This window comes from Rhipicephalus sanguineus, chromosome 8, assembly GCF_013339695.2.
Source record: "Rhipicephalus sanguineus isolate Rsan-2018 chromosome 8, BIME_Rsan_1.4, whole genome shotgun sequence".
Lineage (NCBI taxonomy): Eukaryota > Metazoa > Arthropoda > Arachnida > Ixodida > Ixodidae > Rhipicephalus > Rhipicephalus sanguineus.
The window spans coordinates 66,188,641-66,212,578 of record NC_051183.1 but is presented as its reverse complement, the minus strand read 5'-3'; the positions used below and the strand labels follow the sequence as shown (position 1 = coordinate 66,212,578).

General features: G+C 43.2%; 1 protein-coding gene and 1 long non-coding RNA gene across 3 annotated transcripts in view; both read right to left on the bottom strand.

The window, feature by feature from the left end:
* LOC125759454 (ryanodine receptor-like) overlaps positions 1 to 23,938 on the bottom strand; it is a 281,891-nt gene that overhangs the window by 171,867 nt on the left and 86,086 nt on the right. The gene's annotated exons all lie outside the window — the stretch shown is intronic.
* LOC119402032 (uncharacterized) lies at positions 7,247 to 20,995 on the bottom strand. Of its 2 annotated transcripts, none has more exons than XR_005185605.2 (4): positions 20,579 to 20,995; positions 18,452 to 18,521; positions 13,359 to 13,417; positions 7,247 to 7,270 (listed from the first exon to the last, which is right to left on the bottom strand). It is a non-coding gene; the product is annotated as an uncharacterized LOC119402032 (long non-coding RNA). The 2 variants fall into 2 exon arrangements; XR_007417135.1 differs by lacking the exon at positions 7,247 to 7,270 and adding an exon at positions 8,266 to 8,275 and having other exon boundaries at positions 20,579 to 20,994.

Here is a 23,938-nt window from a genome sequence, read left to right as displayed (position 1 = left end):
ACAGCTTGCGGTTATCAAAGAGATATCTTGCTCGTCACAAAGAGCAGTGTTTCTCAATTCAGGCGTTTGTATTGCGCGAGCACTTACTGTATACTGGGTTACAACATAAGAAGAGATGTGAGCTTCTCCCCTGGAACCGCGGCGCGCCTGGCTTTCATTTGTGCAACGCGCCCTGCATTTTTTTTTTCGATGCCAGTGCCACGGTTGCTTGATAAAAAAATGGCCGCGTATCTGCGTGCTTCGCTGCAAATGTCGTCTAAAGACGATAGAAGAGGCGCTGCGTGAGATATGGACGCCATCTGGCAATACGTCGGGAAACATGAGTCCTGTGTTGCGGGCTGGTAGTCCCGGCGCAACAGCAGGCGAATACCGGCGGTGACCAATGCGACCGGTGGGACGCCAGCCAGCCCGAACACGCGGTTTGGCGCGAAGCGCTGAAGCAGAAGAAACGTCCGCACTCAACGAGTACTCTCCACACACTCTTTTTATTTACGCGTCACCTGGGTAAAACAGGAATGCCAGAGCGGCGCCTCATGGCATTCGTACAGTGCAATACAGAACCGAAACCGAAACTCAACAATGAGCTCGTGCAGAGGGCACGGACGAAGGCAAGTTTCAGTGCAGTCGCATTTTCAGCGCAGCTTAAGAAACTAGGGTCTTTAGAATTACGTATGTATGCATTTTCTATTAAAAGTACAGACCACCTAATACTTACCTAGTGATGTTGCGCCTCAGATATGCGTGATATTTACTTTTTGATCGACAACGTTCACAAGTATGAACAGCCGTACCAGTTCAAGATGGCTGGCCCTTGGGCAAGTGGTTCAACTTTGGCCGAGTGGCTGAATCGAGTGACGTGCCGACAAACAGAAAGACAGACAGACCAAAATTTCTCCGTTTAAGTATCCCAAGAAAGACTATCGTCTTTAAAATTGGCCGCGTATCTGCGTGCTTCGCTGCAAATGTCATCGAAAGAGGATAGTCTTCTGCCACCCGTACATCATGAGTCCTGGTTTCATCTGCGGCCACCCGTGATGCTGTTCACAGGGCCACTGCCAGGTGGCAGCACCATAAATTCGGCAGAGGGCTTTTTCGTGCATTGCGTCGCATTTTAAGCGAAGCCTAAGAAACACTACGGACTTTAAATGAACACACCACCTAATACTTAGGTATTGATGCTGCGCCTCAGATATGCGTAATATTTGCTTTTTGATCGACAATGTTCACAACTATGAACGCAGCTACCAGTTCAAGATGGCTGGGCGTTCAGCATGTGCTTAAACTTCGGCCGGGTGGCTGAATGGTGTGACAGACAGACAGACAGACAGACAGACAGACAGACAGACAGACAGACAGACAGACAGACAGACAGACAGACAGACAGACAGACAGACAGACAGACAGAGCAAAATATCTCCGTTCAAGTATCCCAAGAAAGACTAGTCTTTCAAAAACGCCGTTGCTTCGACAGTCCCATTCGGCGCGTCTCCAATAGAAGTGTAATTTCGTCAACGCTTTAACCCACCGCCGGGTGGTGGCTTTAGCCCAAGCCTCGCTCACAGCATCCATCCATATCGAAGATAGCTCATAGACGCTCGCCTGGCTGTCGCACCGCATTCCCCGCCCACCCTGTTTGAATTAACAGCCAGGCTAGAGGGAAGACACGACGCGCGTGGCGTTTCTCTTCGCGGTGTACGACGCTTTGAAGGAGTGCATATCGAGCATCAGTGTTTATTATGTGCCTGTTGATGCCATCTTTGCGCGGGATTCACTATATGCGGTGTCCACGTATATGGTAAGAACTTCAGCTACCGCAAGCGTTGAATAATGATCATGGGCGTTAGTCGTCGGTACGGAGATGTGCCAGTAGGCGTCAACGTGGGTGCGTCCACATCGAGCGGTGCTATATCTGCCAAACAACAATAGACATACAAAGCTCTCATATACGAATGCTCTATAAACAATCAACTACTTCTGTGACGACACGTTTCACTTTCGTGTTATACCGATTCCTATGACAGAGGGATCAGCCATCTTCTTGCACCTAGGGCGCTTTTGCACTGCCTCAAAGATTGCAAGCACTGTAAGCTTTCTACAACTCATCTTCTTTTTCTTCTCCGTCGATGTGCATCCTCCCACGGCCGCCTCCGAATGTTTTCTGCCCCTAACGTGGTTTTACACTGCCTCCGAGATTGAAGGCATTGCAAACTTTCTGTCCTATGATTAGGGCTCCGTGTTTTTGGATAAATCCGAAAAAATCTTATAAACACTAGCCGGTAAAATTTTTGACAATTCGAACTTATCCGATAAACTCCAATTTTAAAAGGGTATTTTTAATGTTCAAAGCACATTTTCGAAGCTGAGCGTCATCAATCGAAAGCAGCGCACCTCCATCTGCGGCAGAAACCACGTAAAAATGCTTGCGTCTATTATAAGGAGCTTTAAGGTTGTAATATGAACAAACGCAGGTGTTTTTTATTCAAGTATTTGTGCTTGTATCTATATGTGTTTGTGCGTTCAAATCTTCCAGACATCCATAATACACTTAGTGTGTTCGCATGTTTTCGTGTTGAGATATCATTTCATCTAAGATTTCTAAGTAATGAGAGTAATAATAATAATAATATGTCCTTTATTTTTCATAAAGAAGACGAGAGAGGCTGGAGAAAAAGCTGAGAAGCAGCTTGACTAGCTCCTGCACCCGAAAGTTATTTTTTGGCGAGTTTACAGCAGTGCACATCAGCAGTCTTATTACCAGGGTAAATGAACAGGAAATGAGAAAAAAATTAAAGGATGGAGAAACAGGATTATCAGCACAATGCAACGCATTTTCATTGGAAATAAAGCTAATAATGCAACAACATATAATGCAATATTAAACACCGAATTTCGGAGAATCGGAGAGTTACTTAAAATAAACTCCGGTAAACGCCGAATTTCCTCCCAAAAATATAAACTCCGAAAAACACCCTCCGAATTTCAAGAAAAATAAACTCCTGAAGACACGAAGACCTACCTCTGATTACTTCATCATGTGACGTCAACTTATGCGACGTCATGAGGACATCCCAAATTTTTATGCTCTGTGGCGTCATGATGCCGTCATCGCGTGATGATGATCTTTTGCATCGCTCGTGTTTACGCCGCCGCCGCTGACGCCGACGGTCAATTTTCGTGTTTTATGAGGCTATCTAAGGCTTTCGCCTCAATGATCGCAAAATTTTGTACAGGTGGCTTCCTTTGCCTCATCTACCAACACTATCCTACCGAAGGTGGTGCCGTCAAATTATCTTCGACTAGCAACTCAACTGCTATATTTAATAAGGCGACATCATTAGATGTCTCGTCAGTGAGAAAAGAGGCCGTTGGCGCCGTCGACGTCAACACTAACAATGCCAAGAGCCAAGTGTTAACAATGAAGTCATTATGGCATCGCTTTGACATCGCATAAGATGATCATGCCTTCAGATATTGCCGAAACTTCTGACGTCATAGTGACGTCACGTGATGACGTCATTGAGTGACATTGTCGATCGGTGAATGGTGGGCCGATCCCGGAGGCACTGCAATTCCACGTAGGGAAATGCTTCAGTACAGGGAAGGAACAGTGGAATCGACTAAGAACGGCGACGACAGCAGAGACTGGAGTGAGCCCGTCAGCACCGATGCTCACCCACCTCCATAGATTTTAACAGCCGGGAGTTTTGTTCTTTTTTTTTCTTCTTTTTTTGCGTTATACCTCTTCAACTCGCCCCCTGCTCCCTATATGACATTCCTGTCGAGCATTAAGGGTAAATAAAAATTAATAAATAAATAAATACGATCATAAGTATCGCAATTTCAGTAGTGTTCGAGAGATCGCACATGAAAACTAAAATTTGCGATTGTAGCCGAAGCAGATCTCGGAACGTGTAGTGTCATTTCACTATCATACGCACGTCCTTCCGTCGCGTTCTTTATGCCGGAGCACGTTTCCGTGCTTTGAAATTTTTCGGCGGCTGAATTATGTCGGCTTGAAGGTGCCCGCATTCAGCTGTCTTCGCCATGACCGCCCGCTTTCGGGTACACGTGACCAACACCATCGATGTGCAGTGCGAAAGAACGGCATTGGAATGTCAATGAGAACTTCAAAGAGCTGCTCAAGCATCAGGCCATTTTTCTTTTGGTCCTACAAAAAAAATTGAAAAGGGCTCTACGAGACTAAAGTGCAGTCGGCGCGCTCGCCATACATTCGTGTGCGACACACACACACACACACACACACACACACACACACACACACACACACACACACACACACACACACACACGCACACACGCGCACACACACACACGCACGCACGCAGACAGACAGACAGACAGACAGACAGACAGACAGATAGATAGATAGATAGATAGATAGATAGATAGATAGATAGATAGATAGATAGATAGATAGATAGATAGATAGATAGATAGATAGATAGATAGATAGATAGATAGATAGATAGATAGATAGATAGATAGATAGATAGATAGATAGATAGATAGATAGATGCTTGTATAGTGAATGTGCTTTCTCAAACACCCGAGTTTTGGTAGCGATGAAGGCGAACGTGATCGTCATGGCACATGAGGTGAATATAGTTCACGTCGCAGAAAAAACAACAAAAAAAAGAATCTCAAAGAATTGTTTCTCTCTGTTTTTGCATAGGTACATATTGCGAAAACTCTAGTTATTTCTCTCTGATGAAGTGCAGTTTGGATGTGCGCATTTTAAGATAGATTAACAACGTACAGGCGTGGTCCAAAGTTCCCAGGCTGCGTTGCCATATGATTACATGGGACAACAGCGGGCTGGCAACATCTGGCCACACCTGAACGTATTTAACAAGATTCTGCCCTTTTATTCTTTCCAAGCATTGGTGCCAGTAGTGACGTGCTTATTTTTCAACAACTTGGCTGTTCAAACACAACTAACAGCCCACACCCGAAAGATTAAAATGTGAAAATAGGTAGAGAAAAACAGCTTAACCAACAGATACAAGCATCTCACCCAATTCTTGAGTGAATCTTTCCTTTAAACAAAACTACGCGGTTTCTGAGAAGTTTCGGTTTTAAAAGGGAGAGGCATTTTCCTTCAGGCCTTAGCATTTTTTTACACGCATAAAATACTACCAATATTACCCTGACAGGGGCATGAGCGTTTCTACTGCTGTTTATCTCGATAACGTGGACCGAGAAATATAGACCACTGACCAGAAACTACTACCTCCAAAACACGAAAGATAATCCACCTGAGCAGTGCAGACGCTGAAGCAAACTTGTCACAACTACAGTTCAGCAAAAAGATAAAACATTCCAGTCAAGGCATTTTCAGTAAGCCTGCAAGATCTCCTACGGCATACGGGTCTTTCGAAGATCCAGGAAAATTTATTAGCCCGCTGGGTGGTGTAGACTTTTACGACTCGGGTTTCAGGAACCCTAAGCACAGGGAAGTCCGCTTTACTACCCTCTAGCGTGCGGTGACAGCCGCGAGTTTTCATTGCAGCGTTTTCCTTGCTGTGTTTGTATAGCAGCTTTCGGAGCGTAATTTGATGGCAGCACGGCGTGCATACGCCGACTTGCTTTGGTCTGTCGGCGCTTCCTGGTCAATACGGCGCTAGAAGATATGACACTACCCAGATGTTCTACGCTCTGTTGGGTTCACCGTCTGCGTAGTGTTCGAGGGCGAGATACTTTCGGTGTTAAAAAAAAAAAATGAGCGATCTCATGAAAGGAGTAACTTTGTAAAGAAATGCAATAGTGGTTTCGTTAGAGAATAGAGCTCTGAAAGGTTGCACGTTTGCCGGGTTTCCTTTTGTTGGAAATGGAGTTGAGGAATGTAATTTTACTGGCGTATTGCTTTGATTCTGGCTTCCTTTTACCGAAGCGCTATATATTTGAAAGCTCCGCATGGGCTTTTGAACCGCACTAACACACACACGACACGCGCACATATTTACATCCCTCGGAAGGTACTGGCCCCGGTGTCACCATTTGGTTCATGACATCTCTATCGTAGCGTTATGTAAATGGACGGCAAACTGAATTATTCTGTTTGTGTGGAATTCCAGGTGTCCTCCTAGACAGCTGAGCGCAGGCAATTTTTCCTCTGGACATGCTGTGAACGCAGCCTACTCCATCTCCCTCGTTCATCGAAAACTATTACAGACGTCAGGCACCGCCCTCTTCTAGATATGCCACTTTTCATGTTCAGATGCACGTGTTCCAGCAACCTCGAAACGAGCGTTACTGCCGATGACTCATGTAGGATGGCACTACCCCCCCAAATCGTCCGAATAATGTACGGTGATCGTTTGATCTGCAGCCTGCCCAAATTGGGCTCAGCCTCTAGACCTTCAGCTTCTGTTATAGTTTATTTTCATTCGTACGATATATTACAATAAATTACATGTAGACAAGGAGTACAGACATTAAGCCTACAACGGAGCCACAGAAGGATGATGTTGTACTTTTAGGAATACTAACTGTATTTTTCTTTCTCCCTGCTCATCGAGGCCATGCGATGTTCCTGCTTGGAAACTTTGTCGCATTTTGTTTTGATGCGGCTACTCTACCTGAATTCCGTATTTTCCTTAACGCTATACATATATTCTCATTTTACTGCGACAATTGTCGCCACGTATCGTGCTTACCCTATTGAAAATTTGCCCAATGGTGGGCATGATGGGACCCACTACCCACCATCTTGGTGGATTATGGTACTGGGTAATGATGGACGCATGGTGGGTGATGGACGGATGGTGGACAGATGGCGGATGATGGACGGATGGTGGGTGGATACTGGGTGATGGACAGATGATGGGTGGACGATGGGTGATGGGACATGCTGGGTGTATGCTGGGTGATGGGCAGATAATGGGTAGATAACAATGGGTGTTGGACGCCTGAGTCAAATTCGAGCTATGCAATTATTACAAAAATAAGGCATTGTGTTCTTAACGTGATTATAGACAACCTTTTACCATCGAGGTTAATGAGTTTACTTGCTGTGTCTACACGTGGCCAAGCATACAGCCACATGTTGAAGCAGCACGGAATCAATGAATGCATCTTGCACCAAATACTCGTTTATTTGTTCTCCGTGCTGCCATGCCTAACACGTACGCCCTGCTGGCTTGCTTCATAAAGTAGCTTCTTAGGAACTTGCAGATAGTAGAAAGGCAGTTTCTTGAGGTAGTGCAGTCAGCCAGATTGGGTGTGCTTTTGAAGTACTTTTCCAGGCATGCTAGAACAGAATTGAATAAAAACAATAAACTGCTTTTGCTAAATTTGGAGCAATAACATCAATGAAACCAGTTGCAATAACTTTGACCAAAGGCTTAAACCATATCAAGTCAAATAAAGGCAGCATGTATCAGTCCACATGTCCGTAACGTTCTAGTACATAGCTGATTGCCAAGGCTGGTGTGCAAACCCAATTAGCTACAAAGTACGTCAACGGATGTCCTCGCGTGTGCTTTGAGACTCCATGTCGCTTTTTTCTTATGCCAGCCATCTTTGACTAAAATATGCAAGCAACCACTCTTTCCCTACCGACGTTTTTTGTTAAAAACTATAAAATAGCATTTTTTTTATTTGCCCATTTGATTTCACGTGTCCCGAAACAACTAAAAAACTTTTTAAAGGCACTTTATTCGCAAGAATAAAGAAAAATATTTTTTGAAAGTATGCGGAAGATTGGCTTCACTGCCCTGCAACACAGAGGTGCCCTAATTTTTATTCAGTCTTTGGTGCAGAAAATGTCTTTGAAATTAAAAAAATAATAATGTGCAGGGAAAAGGAAGCCCGTAAAAAAGCCCTGGATGCGTCGTGACGTTGGAGGTTTCTTTACAACTATTGCCGTGCACTGTCGATACGTGAGATTCGGTGGTCATCCGAATCTGAGGATTTAGAAAAAAAAAATACTCTGTGTAGTCGCTGCCACCACTGCAGGGGCATGATATTCTTCGTTCCACAAAACTTAAGCGAACAAGCTGAACAAAGCTGTTGCCGCACTCGCGCACGTACACCCTTTTCTAATTCAAGCTGCGAGAATCCCGCCTGTACTCAATAAATGCATGCTTTGAGCGTGTTTTTATATTTTTTACTGCACTATCTGTGTAAGTCAAAGACAGCGCAGCAACTGAATCAGAGTATCTTAATTGCAGCGCACGCAAACGCTTCTTTCAGCGTGGACGAGCCCAGTTCTTCGGTAGGAGCAGTACAAACCGTGTACAAACCCTCAGATCGTCTGTGGTAGGAAACGGGTTTTAAAAAGATTTTAAAGAGAACAACAACTTCTGTCATTTAGTGCAAAACAACTTCAGAGTACCAACGCCACACTCTTTTACGCGAGAAGATGCTTGGCAGGCGATTCATGAAAGACGGTAGGCATGCCAAACTAGAACACAAGAGAGAAGTCAGGACAACACAAATGCTGACTAACCGACTAGACGAACAAAGTTTAGTCGGCGTTTGTGTTGTCCCAACTTCTTTCCTGTGTCCGTGGTGCATGCCTACCATCATTTATCATCAATACCTACCAACTAGCTCTGCTTTCTGGCATTGGCTAGCAAGACAATGCGCAAAAAGACGATACATGAGGCGATTGCTGCATAGACGTTCCCACACCAGCTCTCCGTGACATCAGATTTTGCCAGCGCCTGCTACGGGCAATAATCTTACATTGTGTTCCTACAGGACCCAAATCTTAACATAAGGTTCACAGAATTTTAGCGACCAGTGTGGCCAAAATACCAAAAGACGTGATCTTCGCAACATTCATGTTTACCTGTATGTGGTGAGTTTTAGCATGAAATTCAAGAAGTGAACACTGGCCCTTCATTTCCTCCTTCTACTTATTTACCTATGAAAGTAAAATAATGACATTACAGACCTTAAATAATAATTTATTTGTCTAAACTGATCTAAGGTTTCCCTTAGGTCCTTTAAGGGGAGACACTCCTCGAAATAACTTTTTCATTTCCAAACAAATTGCTGGTCTCAATAAAAGTTTATTCCTCCTCCTCTTGTAATAGACTTGACAATACACATACACAAATACACATACACATATGTTTGGCATCAGATGCAATTCACTAAAGATTGTTTGTTGCCAATACAAGTGCACTGGCACTTGAGTTTGCAAATCTAAGCGAAACAGCACAGAAAAAAAGCTACAATGTGTGCTAACGTCCTTCACGTCCAAGATGGTGTGAGGCGTGTTGCGTTAGTGTGCGTGAATGCGCTGCGTGCAGAACTTTCCTTTTTTGGCACGATGGGAAGGCATGAAAGTTTATAGAAAACTTTGTGGAGGACAGGCACAGCACCACGTCATCCAAGTAAGGTGTACGGTTTTAATTGTTTATATTTTTTGTTCATATTCCTATGCTCAAACACAATGTGAGACTAATGAGTACTTATACTCAAATAAATAGATTACTCTGGTAGGCCATACCTTACAAATTTCATTATTCATAAGTGTGCTGTTTAACTGTATCGCTGTGAATGCTGCAGCATAAGAATGAAATCAAATTTCCATAAAGAGCAATTAAAAGAGGTTTAAATTGTTTTTCCCATGCTTTCTTTGAATCCATTACTTGTTTTTTTCATATGGTAGTGTTTAACGAAAACTGGGCTCGCCTATTGCTTTCCGTCCTCTTCGTCAGAACAATAGAAGCATACTCGCTGAGTGCCGATAAAAATAATGGCAACTACGGGAAAATGTGACAAAATCAGTCTGAGACAATGGCAGAGATGCAAATGGCCACAGCATATTGTTCAATATTCAACACAGGTCTAGGCAACAAACATTGATGCCATTTGTCACCAGCACTGAATGGGCCAAACTGAAGTATATAATTGGCCTAACAGATGCTTATGTCCAGCATGTGTAGCAGCCACTGACCTATATGCTTGGGTCCCCAAATTGGGTGCCATCATTGCTCAGAACAGCAGACGTGACGTTCAAATACTAGCATCACTTTTTTTCGTAGAAAGTGAGTGCATTTTGCCGTAGTCTCGAACCCTCAGCACTCAATAAATAAAGGTAATCATCTACTGACCAAAAGAATTCTAATCAGGGCACCATCAGAACTGACAGTTGGGCAAGGTGGTACTGATCATCATGAAATTTTGCTGGTGTTGTTTGGTCCTCTTCTTCGTTCTTGTCTAGTGTATCAAATGATCAACCAGAACGTATACTTCGTCGACCATTCTTAAACATCACCAAGTTTGTGTGACAATGCAATCCTGCTACCCTTTCATTTATTATCATGATATGTATACAGACAACATTTCTTACAAAAAGCCTCGGCATTACTGTGTTTTCAGAACACCTTTCAGATCTTTGCAGGTGCATTTGTTGAATTTTGCCTGTTTACTGTGGATCTACAGTGACGTATGGCTGGGATGATGTCTTCACACAAATTTCACACAAATGTATAAGTTCCGAGGTTATGCCCAACCCTGCAATTCATTTCAAATAGATGACTGTGAACAATAACCGAACTCCGAGATCTGGATTATTTTGCAGTTACAAGGTACTAATAGGCAGATTTCTCCTGCTGTTTTTGATGAGGGCAGATGTGCTGGCTAGAAACTTATTCATAAGTGCCTGCAATGATGACACAGAAATCTTGGGCTTCACATGCAGTCAAAGGCTACCACACGTGCTCGGCATCATGTCTGCAGTTCGTACGGCAATACTGGGACTCATGTTCAACCTATTCAAAGCTGGTGAAGAATATTTAGAATGACAGAAAGCTGAACAAATTGGTAATGATTCATCCTTGAAACGAAAGGTAGGCATGCAAACGCAGGCACAAGAAAGAAGTGGGGTCCAACACAAACACCAGCAAACAAATGAAGAGGCATACAGTGGTGGAAAAGAAAGTGGACACAAATACCTTTACACGCATGAGCAGTGGATAGGGAGACACTTATCAATCCGGCACACTTGGAGCTTTACGTGAGAGATAACACTTCAGGAATCTGATTTCTTCGTCATGCAAGTCAGCTGACAGATGGCTCACACATGCGGTTCCACTACTATCGATATGCCAAGCTTCTACCATTACAGGTTTTTACACTTCCACTGTTGTATGAAACTACGCATTCATTTAATTTTGGCTTGCACTTTACACTCTCGACAATGCAAGATTATATTAGATGGTAAACCTCTAGTTTATGACTCCTGATGTTTCGTTAATCTCTGGTAAACATAGCGGCCCATTTGCTCTTTGGAGAAGCAGCAACAGCGAAGAGAAACATTATACCACACCTTGTACCGCAATCGGTAAATTTGCTGATGTGTTCTACAAAATGAATGTTAGTGCACGTTTTGTCTATTATCTGTTTATTCTTTCTCTGCAAGGTGGCGCAAATCTTACGTAGCTTATTGGCAGCCGTAAAGACAGCATTGACACTGGTATGCACTTCTCACTTTCTTTAGCCTGTGACATAAGCAATGAGTGTAAAGAATACCTAAGGCACGCTTGTTACTAGTTAATTTTTGCATCCATGTTTGCACGTGACACAATCAGCTTCTTTAAACGTTCAGTGACAGTGGCTACTGCGAAATCTAGGATAACCTGCATCTAATGGATGCGTAACCTGTGCGTTAAAGCTGGCCTTCATTTTGTGTACAGACTGGTGAGAGATGAGTTAAAGCATGACATGAAAATAGCGTTTTTTTCTAAGCTTTGAATGCTTGGAGTTGAAGTTTGACAACAGTATTGAAGCTCCAGAAGAATACTGCTAACAAACGTTGGTTTTCCTGAAATGCTAATGGAAATGCCTAAAGTTTGTATACTATCATTCTGAAGCAATACTTCAGTAAACTTTGGCCATCCTCCATTTAACTCAAATTGTTGAATCATTGAGGTAACCATGGATTCAAATTGGTAACCACAACAAAATATCAAGTAAGCGTAACATGCGCAGAATTGAACTTGCATTGATTTAAAGATGCCCCAATTCTCACTGATTTATACCTTAGCACAGTTGACAAATCGCTTAGGAGGAGGCCTTAGGTAAATATATTATTGAGGTTTTTCATTACGTAGACAATTACATGATTGATAATTTTTTGTAGCGGTGATAAACTTGAAACCGTGGTTACCTCAGTGAATAGACAATTTCATGTGATTGAACGAGGGCTGAACCTTTCTAAATAATTGGCTCAGAATAATGACAGAATAGTACAATTTCAGGACATTACCTTAGTGTTTCTGTGGGAACCACGTGTGATGGCAGTATGCTCCTAGATCTTCCAAACTACTGTTCAACTTCTCATCCAAGCATTCTAAGTTTCTAAGGAATAGTACTGGCATTGCTGTGTCATGCCATAAGTATTTTCTCACCAAGTCCTGTGTGCACACAATGAACACCAGCTTTAATGAACTGGTTAGGCATCTATTAGATGTAGGTCATTCTTGCATTGTAGTAGCCTCGGTAGCTCAATGTTTAAAGAAGCACATTTTGTACGTCTGAACGTGGTTGCAGAAAGCAATAGTAACAAGCGTGTCTTAGGTGTTCCTTACATTCAGTGCTTATCTCATAGGCTAAAGAAAGTGAGAAGTAGATAAGGCATTAATGTTGCCCTTATGGCTGCCAATGGGCCAGGTAAGATTTGCGCCACTGTACTGAGAAAGAATGAGCCGGGAATAGACAAAAGGCAGACTCAAATATGTTTTTTGCAAGACACACCCACTAGTTTACTGATTGCTGTGTAGCTCTGGTTTATAAAGTTCTTTGTAAGCTGTGGCTGTTTCTACATAGGACAGATGGGGCTGCTGTGTTATTCAGAGATTAACGGAACGTAAGAGGTCGTAAACCAGTGGCTAACACACTTATTTTTGCATTGTCGAGGGTGTATATGCACACCAAAATTCGAATGAATGCAAGCTACTATTCGCTAGTATCGATATGCCTGGCACATTAATACCAGTGGAAGTGCATGTTGAGGCAGCCGTCGAATAACTTGTATAAAGAATGAATCAAATGCCTAACATTTCTCTCACGTAAAGCCCCACATCTACCAGATTAATAAGTGTCGCACCATGCCCGTGTGCAGGTGAGTGTCTGTGTCTACCTTCTTTTCAGCCGCTCTGCATTTCTTCAGCTGTTAGTCAGCAATTCTGTTGTCCCGATTTCTCTCTTGTGCCCGTGTTTGCATGCCTACCTTCATTTAAGATGGTGAAGAGTGGCACGACCATTTGCTGCTCAACCGCAGTCTTGAAGAAAATGTCCCCACATTGCTAATTCATGAAAATATGACAGTTTTGCAAGTGAACCACGAACACAGCTGCAGGAAGGTGAAACATAACACTTACCTGACTCTCGCTGCATGACTTGAGTAAGCATGGTGCCTCAGGACAGCTCCTTTGCAGATCTAGAGCAAAAACGCAATACAAAATATTAAACAAAACAATACAAATAATACATTTTTACTATAAAAATGCATATAGGTTAAAAAGCACGAGCTCGTATAAGCTGCTAGTCAGATATTTTAAAAGTTTCCAAGAAATAATTCTTGAAGCATCCACAAGCTACAAACATAAGTAAATTTGACAAGATGCATCGTCAGTGTGTGAGAATGCATTTTGGCTGTTACCTACTTAGGTTATCTGCATGCAACTATTTATAACAATACCTGGGCAATAAACTTTATAAATGCACTTCATCTGGCACTGTGAGACGATTAATATTTACAAACGTCGATGACATATAAAGGTTATGCGGCTTTGAATGATGATCAACAGTACATACATGACTTCCCCAATCAGCTGTGAAAATGGCTCAAGCTATCGCTCTCTGTCAGCTAAATACCCGAGACAAAGTTGACGAGCATGGTGAACAGTTTTATTAAACCCCCTTGCCAAGATAGCTGCTTACGACAGTGCAATGACATAGTCAACAGAAGAAGCGCAAAATTATGTATTTCCAGGTTTGTTGAATCAAAAATAAAATGATACGTCGGCCACGCCACCAGTTTTCTTTGCGTTCGCTTATATGTATTAGTAGAGAGGAGGTTGCTATTGCATATACTTCATTTTAGGCCAAAGACCTAGAAAAGTGTTCACATTGGCTCTGACTGCCTTGTTTCCTAGTGGCGTGTGTGTCATCTTCACATCTTGTCTAATGCTGTTTCATTGCCTTTTATATTGCACCAACCAGTGCAGTCCCAATCAAGCACACTACTGATTGAGTTGTGCACTGCAATCATGCAAATGTGGTTAACAAATATCAGCAAAATAAAATGTAAGGCACAATTATCTAGACAAACATAGCTTTTTTTGAACGAGAAAACTGTATTTCATTATTACGCTTCCTCCACACAGATTCCGCAGAAGTGAGTCGCAAAAGACATGTTGTTTTGATGGGCATTTCATCATGTCTGGGGCAATAATGCAACATGTAGAGCGATGTAAATGCGCCTCTCTATTGACAAAAAGGTACCCACCTTTTCTATTATTCGTAGGCACCAGCTACACGAATATGCACATAATTTTTGATTTATTTTTTGTTTTTTAGGACTGTATACTTGAACAAAACGGGGGGGCGGGGGGGGAGCGAAGAACACAGCTATTGGCAAGTAATGCCATTGCATTGTCTGAGCCCATGAGGAATGTATCATGCTAGTCAAATTCCATTTTTTGCATTCACATTTCAATAACAGAGCGAGTTTCATAAAAAGAGTGTATAAGATGAAGAGTTACAGCTGTTGCTGACGCCTTTACGCTTGTACGCATAGTAATTGCCCTCCCGACATGAAGCCCTGTATAGGAACTTAGCATTTTCAGATTATGGCTCAGAACTGGGCTCCCAATACAAGAACAAGAAGCGAAACTGGTTACGGACACCGGCGGCGGCGGCGGCGGCGGCGGCGGGCGGCGGCGGCGGCAGCGGCGGCGGGCGCGGCGGCGGCGGCGGACAACTACAGTGATGCCCATCTCATAACAGCATTTCAAGGCAATAACCTTTGCTTGCCCTCTCCTTTTAGAGTGACTCATCGCTTAGCCTATAAAATGACACCATATCTTAAAAGAATGGTCATTCCTGCAGTGCCTGAATGTGCATTCTCATAAAGCTGAATTGTTGCATTGTTTTGACACTACTTAAAAATGATATAGTTATTGACTCCAAATTGTTCCACAAAGAGTCCTATTCACCTTCTAGAGGGCGGCAGCAGCCCACTTTTGCATACGCTAGGCACCAATAAAATCTGAGAACATATTTTTTTGACGAACAGCCACCAGAGCATGGTTTTGCTGCATCAGAGTAATAATTAAAACTGAGATTTACGCACAATGCAAGCTGATAACCATCAGTCGCACTAAAGTGACCACACACAGCAAGGGTCATTTTAAACCGTTATATCTCGTGAACAAAGCAAATGAGGACATATGATATTAAAACTGTGTGTTCATTGACAGAAGCGCTCTTCAATAAAAAATTGTCGTCAAAATTCAGACCGATTTTTTATTTTTTGAAAAAACTCGCTTCTTTAACTATTTTTTTCTTTTTTGCATTGCCCGTAAAAAAATGATCTTCCATATTAATGTTGCAAAGGTTCTTTTCCATATTTACACTGTTTTGAAATTTCTGTTTGAAATAGGAAAGGCGCCAAGGTGCCTCAAGCTTAGCACACTTTTTTTATTTCGACCGTGTTTGCCATTTTTTTCACATTTTCTTCCTTTTGAGAACGGCATAAAAAATGCATGGATATAATTCACAGTATTGCATTTTAAAACCAGGAAAAAATTTTCAACACGTCATTCATAGTTCGCGTTAAATTCTGCCGTGAAATCCGAAAACATTGCCGTGAGCAAAAACAAGAGGCCCGCACCGCCACCTTCAAGTATTTTTTTGCCACTCTGGGAGCGTTTCTTGGAAATAAAATTTTCGGTTCACTGCACTTTGAGTGTGCCCACATAACACAAAAACCCAGGCAAAACAAAAATATCGACCAGACAGGCATGTTTGATCTCTCGTGGAATCACCCTGCTGTGCATTGCTGCTGTGTATTTGTGGAATGTGTTTTCTCAGCAATGCTTGGTTCGAGGCCACCGAAAATACCATTTTATAAGAACAAATGTGCTACTGTTAATTTTCTGGGATGTCAAACTCAACAAATCCACATCCCTTGGCACGTGTCACTCAATGCATTAAAAAAAGTTTAGCCTGGCTGTATAGATTCTAACAGGGTATCTCCATCCTTGATCGAATTTCGGCGCTAAAGAAGTTCATAGTATGGAAGCTTGAGCGAGTTGGTATGCGTTCAACTTTGTGGAACAGCGCTCACGAGACGACGACGAAGTAAAAGAAGGCACAGGACAGGCGCTGACTCGCAACTAAAGTTTATTAGGAAAGACACGCATATATATAGGTGATGTGCAACAACAAAACAACAACTAAAAAACACCAAAAGCGAAAAAGACCCAAACAAGTCTCAGGCAAGTAAAAGCAAACAAAGCAGGTATCATACTCTGCAGGTGCTGCAAAGGTAAAAATTCTGAGTCACTCAGCGAAATCGATGGCATGCTAACACACATATCTCCTTTTCTTCTAATGTGGAACGCCTCGATCACTTCCCTTGCTACCTGTTCTTATGATGCGATAAAATCATTGTGTCACAGAAGAAGGTGCGCAGCCGCATTCGTGGCAATGAGCGGCGAGAGAAAATGGCTTTGTTTCTGTCAATGATCGTTCGTGTTCACGAAGACGAACGTTAACGCATCTTCCGCTTTGGCCAATGTAAGTTTTTCCGCATGATAACGGTATTTGGTACACTATGGCCTCCTTGCAATCTGTATTGTGGTAGGTGTGTTAATTGCACAGTTGCCAGGAACACTTTCCCTGTCGTTCCTCTGCCTGCCAATGCTTTGCTGTACCTTTGCGCAAATGGACACCAGCTTATGAGAGATGAGAAAACTACGTCAACGCCATATCTTTTGGCCACGTTTTTTAAACCGTGTGCCACTCGGTGAGTGTACGGTATCACCGTGTACTTTCTTGCTCTGGCGGTCCGCTCATTATTCCCAGGCTGCGTTCCATTTGTTTTTAGGTGTTTGCGCATCTTCTCGCACGCTTGCGCAATTACGTGTTCCGGAAAACCCTAACCTGAACGTCGCTAAAGACGTTCATAGTATGGTACAGATTCACCATCGTGCCACTCACTGGTACCAGGCAGACTGCAATAGGAGGAATCTCTTTGTCGAGTTCCACTTGGCATTCGTGAAAAAAATCATATGGCTTTGAAGATGTGTGTACAAAGTATGGATAGGCACTGTACGCCTCAGGAAGCATTGTTTGTGTGCCTATTTGCAACAAATGCATTTATGCCACGGGTATCTCTGCGCTAGCATGAGGTGTCGCCAAAGTACCACGAATTCAACTCTAGGAGAGAATGTTCAGAGCCATGTGTGACGTTCAATGCAACAACAAAAGCAAGGATTGACTGCAAGCCTACTTGGTTCACAATGAGAAGGAAAATGCTACAAGGGTCGATAGAGTGTGTAATTGTGCTTCTTGTATTGCCCAAAAGTGCTGTAGCATTATAAAAAGAGAGCGCCGTGAGAACACCACCTAACTTTGAATATGTAGGAAAGCTTCAAAATGGTGCTCCAGGAACGTTCACACATGTTGAACTGAAAACAGCAAAAAAATAATGAAATATTGCACAAAACATCACAAGTCATGGCGTGATTGTCATAACTGGAGGAGGGATTTCAAGCTCCCTCAAAATTTTGAAATGCTGCATGTTCATATAAACACACACACACACACTACGAACACATCCACAAAAAACATGAAGTATAGCCAGACCGCTACCATTAAAAAATTTTCTGGCTAGGCCCTGCATGGTGTGTATTTGTGTTGTATTCTGTGCTATCTTCATTATGACACTGTAGCAATATACGCACAAATCCCTTTGCTGTACAAGGTGTATACATGAAAGCCAAATTTCCTGTATGTGGCCCTATTTCCTTGAATCAATGCAGGAATTGCGGGCGGTGCCATTACTAACATGCAAATGGAAACAGGAATAATCCTTGATACACAGGGATACACGGAACAGCACACACAACTGTAACTGGTTTCTAGAGTTGACCAATTCGGCTGTTTTGGTGCCTGATATAGGTTGTTTTATAGATTAAACTAGACCTAGAACTGAAACGACACACTTTAGTATTAAGCAGCCTCAGATCTAAATGCATTTTAATTTGATGTTGATGTGTGGCACATATGTCCTACGTATTATAAAAGATTCCTACTCCACATTATATTCCTACATGTTCCTATGTTCGCGCGTAGCAAATTAAACTTATTGAACCTCACCACATGTGAGTAATCACACATAAATCGCAAGTTTGATCTGTGACACAATAATGTCAAAATTGTTTACAACAGAGCTGTGGCTTACCTGCATTTGTTCATCACTCGGGTTCACATCAGCATTGGCTGCATATGGTCATCACCAGCAGGGGAGGCGGCTGCAACAATTTCTTTGTTAAAGCATTGCCGAGAATTTGGTCTGGTTTGTTGCCAAAGAAATCTGGTAGGACAGGCTTTGAGAGAAAGATGTGTAATAGGTTGTTACCAGTCAACTCAGAGGTTATGCCAAGCAGGCATGGTCTCACGCAAACCATACACTGAATAATAAATGGGACTGACAAATACAGGGATATTTTTAACTTCACGTAGAAGTTACGTGAAGTCACGCACCAACCAGCCAAATCCGTACCCTACTGCAGTTCATATTTTTAACTTCGTGCATAGTGGAACTAACACATTATGCAGTGATTAGCTTATGTGTTAGACAGAAAATAACATGAGGGAGGTCAATATATTTCACTAATAACACACAACATCCTTGTCAGCCACATGCTATAATCGGCATTCGACTATTACCCATCTAACAAATGTGAATAAATGTTATCTGAAATTTTCAAAGCCTCATCATGCATGTGATCACTGCTCAATACACTTTCCCATGGATTCTATTGAATGAATGTCGACAGCATGGGCTTTGCTGCCTTAGCATTATTTATGAGAAGTACACTTTGTGCTTGACGAAAACTGTCGAGTGTTTGCAGAATTACTGTGGTCCAAATGTTTTTTTACATCCAACAAAGCTCCGCATGCCAGTGTTGCACAGAAATTCTGTGGTCTACATGTCTTTTTACATCCAACAAAGCTCCGCATGCCAGTGTTTCACTGTGCCATGTCAGTGCATTAACACGGGAAGTTGAGCGAGTTTGTACGTTATCATATTCAGCTGAACGTGTAATGCGGCATAGGTGAGAGAATTGGATGACACGGCGCTTCATTCCTGGTCTATGCCACGTTGCACGTTCAACGAAACAAGCCATGTGAGTGCCATATTATCTACCTTAGATGCAGGGTGGCTTGTTTCTGTCCTTAGCAACATACACAATGTGCAAGCACATTTATAGCATACTTTATGCAATTTAGCATACTTTAGCAAATTAAAATTTATGGTACCATAACAGAGCCTGAGCTCTAGTTCGTGGGTACGATTACAGCGCTGTTTAAGTGGTGCTTTATGATACTTTCCAGAGTCATGGAAAACTGCAGTCCACCTATCGCTCACCAGTAGAGCGCGAATAGCGTATGAATGTTTTTACATAAACGCACTAGCACGTAAACACAGTAATGACTGCTTACCACAAGCTATACAGCTGCGGAAGTTAGGAGACAAGTAATACCAATCGAATAAAGACTGAAGTTGAGGGTAAGATGGGAGCTTGAAGAGATGAAAAATTCGTGAACACGTGGTGCCAGCAACACCCCGTATTCACGAATTTTCAACGTAATAGCACTGTCACACGTAACTGCAATGCACGAACGCACATACAGTGCCTAAAGCAATAGCAAATTGAGATGGGAGTACGCCTTGCAAAATTAGGTGAACACGCATAAAGGATAAAAATGGGTGAAAGTGACTAAACTAAATACAGTGTCATGCTGCAGAAATTGCATTTTCTGCAAACCTACCTTAGCTATTGCTTAAAACACGACAAACAATGTCCAAGAGTGCTAACCCAAAACGCTTTTCACGGACACGTTACTTAAGGACGCACAAAATGCGCGCCTAAAAAATATCCCTACATACACTTTATTTCTCCCACTGTACTGATTCACGGCTCATAGCACAACACGGTGGCTGGAGATCATACCTTTAGAGCTCGTTCAAAAGAAAAAAAATAAAACAAGCTTCGATTTCATTGCTTTACCCCAAGTAAGTTGACAAGTGTAAACTGCACGCATAAAACACATGACGGTGGTCTGTCTGAGAAAAATGTCTCCTTTCAGCAAATTTTAACATAGAGCAGTGCGTGAGCTCGAGCTAATTGCCAAAACTTTATATAACTACTGATTACGCTCTTGGACAAACGCCATGCGCGGGCACCATGCACACAACAACGATATGTGGTAGCAACAAGTTATGCGATTTTCTTCAGCGACAACGCATACTACAATAAGAACGACTGACAACGTACGAAACGTAACATTCAAAATCACTTACCTCTGGCAAGAAAGCACGCTGGCAGCGTACACTGCAGGATGACCGCCGGTTTTCAAGCGATGCGCAGAGCAAGGAACGGCCAAGCTACCCGCGTCCGGCTGTCCGCCGGTACAGCTCCCGAAGTGCTCGAACGTCAAGGCATTTTCCAGGCCCACAGAGCGTGTCATCGAGTAAGGATTGCGGTGCTGCTGCTCACTGATGTGTGGAAACATTTGAAGAGGGCACGGTGTAAAGAGGGTCTGCAAAGCTATGAATCACGTCCCTCGATCACACCGAACAAAGGAGTCGAAGAGAACGGAGTCGCACGGCCGGCATCTGGAGACTACTTGCACGGTGCCGCGGATCATACTCAGTGAAGAACTTGCGCTTACGTCAGTAACCGCGACACACAACACACAATGCGAGGTAACGCAGTAAATGTCGACCGCATGAACAAAACTCGACACTAGAATTGCAGGACGCCGCCATGTCTGGGAAGAGAAAAAAAAGCGACAGGGCGATGGTGGCGACACTAGCGCCACCACCACCTCAGTTTCAGTTGCGGTATCTACATATGAACAGAATAATCGTGTGTCCGTTGCTACAAATAGCTCAAACACGAGTGCTAACGCTGCAAGAAGGAAATGCGCTATCTTATATATTCGTCTCATCAATCTGTCATTGAAATTTACAGCAATTTATGCAGATGTAGCGGAATAGTTAGCAAAGTTGTTCAGGGGAGGTCGGCCTTTGACTGCCCAGGTGAAAATGTGTAACTGGGAATCCAACTGGTTTCAACGGGTGTTAACTGGGATCAAATGGTCCCAGTTGCTGGCTAACTGGCCCCAGTTGGAAACCAACTGGTCCCACTTGATTCTAGTTGCAACTGGTTCCAGTTAGCAGATGGTCCCAGTTACAACTGAACTGGTTCCAGTTGGTTCCAATTGCAACTGGTTCCAGTTAGCAGATGGTCCCAGTTACAACTCTACTGGCCACCAACGGGAACCATCACCAGTGGAACTGGAGGCAGCTGGTCCCAGTTGGAAACCATATCCAGTTATATTGGAAGCAAATGGTCCCAATTGTACGCTAACTCGAAGTGGGACCAGTTGCTCTGGTTGTACGATTCTTCACAGTGAACGAAAAAAAAATCAACTCGAATGTACACAACGTAGCATTGCTGGACTTGAGCGAATGGGTTTTATCCAACAGTTTTTGTGTCATACTCAAAGGGTACCTGATCACTGGCCTAGTATTGTGAGGGGCCGTTATGAACACAGATGATAGGACGATGAGAGAATAAGAAAATAGCGTCTCATGGTTTGCGAATGAATTAGATTTTCTTGTTTAGACGCCATCCTCCTCTTCGCGTTGTTTTAACCCATTACAATAATATAAACAGTACATCTTACCTGACCTGATATGTATTTTTAATATCTTGTATTATCGTCAATTATTCCGTTGCGGAAATGCGCAACACAGTGCACTCAAACGTAGGCTTGTTTTAGCATCAGTACTGCCGTCATCAGCTGTTGTCAATCTTTTTACGTTCATCGCGGATACCCGCAGGCGAAGCGGGCCCGACTGACATCGGGGTGTTAATATTGCCGTTGTCTCACTGACAGCATGCCTGCTCGATTGGCTTGTGTGCAGCACAGCCGTACTTATGACAAAGAAAAATCGAGCAGAGCCGAGAGCTACCACTTCCGAGGCTGCTACCGACATATATATATATATACGGTGATTCAAGAGAAGGGAAATAGGCACCTAATTTCTGCAGCCCATTATGGAGCAACACGCAGTGCCTTTAGGGGGGGGGGGTGAGGGAAAAAAGAGTAGAAGTAGGAGAAAGACGAAGGGATCAATGCTGCCGACACAAACGCACGCCACACTCTGTCTGCTCTCTCCCCAACTACCTCGAGAGCCGTCACACCAGTTTCGTATCTCATACACTCAGACGAATGAAGCAGTAAAGTAATGAAACATAAATATTACACATAAAATAAACTGAAAAGAATTATGTCCTGCCAATTCCGCACTATTTAATGGAAGAAAGAAGCTCGAAAATAAAGGCAGAAAATTTAGAAACACAGCCATGCTGGTTTCGTACACCACATGTGTACGAGGGCTAGCTGCCGAGTGGTGGAAGTGTTCTGTGGTGGTGGTCCGTGGAAGCGGTGCTTAGTTTTGCTGTTTTTCAGAAGGAACGTGCAGTCATGGCGTGCGTAATTTAGATTTTGTCGAATTAGTGTTCGACAGTTTCATATCTGGAAGTCTTTATGGGTGCCCAGGTGAAAATGTGTAACTGGGAATCCAACTGGTTTCAACTGGTGTTAACTGGTATCAAATGGTCCCAGCTGCGGGCCAAATGGGCCCAGTTGGAAACCAACTGCTCCTAGTTGATTCCAGTTGCAACTGGTTCCATTTAGCAGCTGGTCCCAGTTACAAGTCAACTGGTTCCAGTTGATTCCAATTGCAACTGGTTCCAGTTAGCCGCTGGTCCCAGTTACAACTCAACTGGCCACCAACGGGAACCATGACCAGTTGAACTGCAGGCAGCTGGTCCCAGTTGGAAACCATATCCAGTTATATTGGAAGCAAATGGTCCCAATTGTACGCTAACCCGAAGTGCGACTAGTTACTCTGGTTGTACGATTCTTCACAGTGAACGAAAAATAAATTGAACTCGAATGTATACGATGTAGCATTGTTGGACTTGAGCGAATGGGTTTTATCCAAGAGTTTTTTGTGACATACTCACAGAAGGGTACCTGATCACTGCCCTAGTATTGTAAGGGGCCGTTATGAACAGAGATGATAGGACGATGAGAGAATAAGAAAATAGCGTCTCATGGTTTGCGAATGAATTGTCTTTTCTTGTTTATACGTCATTCTCCTCTTCGCGTTGTTTTAACTCCATTACAATAGTATCAACAGTCTTACCTGACCCGATATGTATTTTTTAAATCGTGTATTATCGTCGATTATTCCGTTGCCCAAATGCGCAACACAGTGCACTCAAACGTACGCTTGCTTTAGCATCAGTACTGCTGTCATCAGCTGTTGTCAATCTTTTTACGTCCATCGCGGATACCCGCAGGCGAAGCGGGCCCGATTGACTTCGAGGTGTTAATACTGCCGTTGTCTCACTGAGAGCATGCCTGCTCGATTGGCTTTTGTGCAGCACAGCGATTACTTCCGTACGTACGACAAAGAAAAATCGAGCAGATGCGAGAGCTACCACTTGCGAGACTGCCGCCGGCATGCTGCTACCACTGCTATGATGCTGCCGACACAAACGCACGCCACACTCTCTCTGCTCTCTCCCCAACTGCATCGACAGCCGTTACATCAGTTTCGTATCCCAGGTGAAAATTTGCA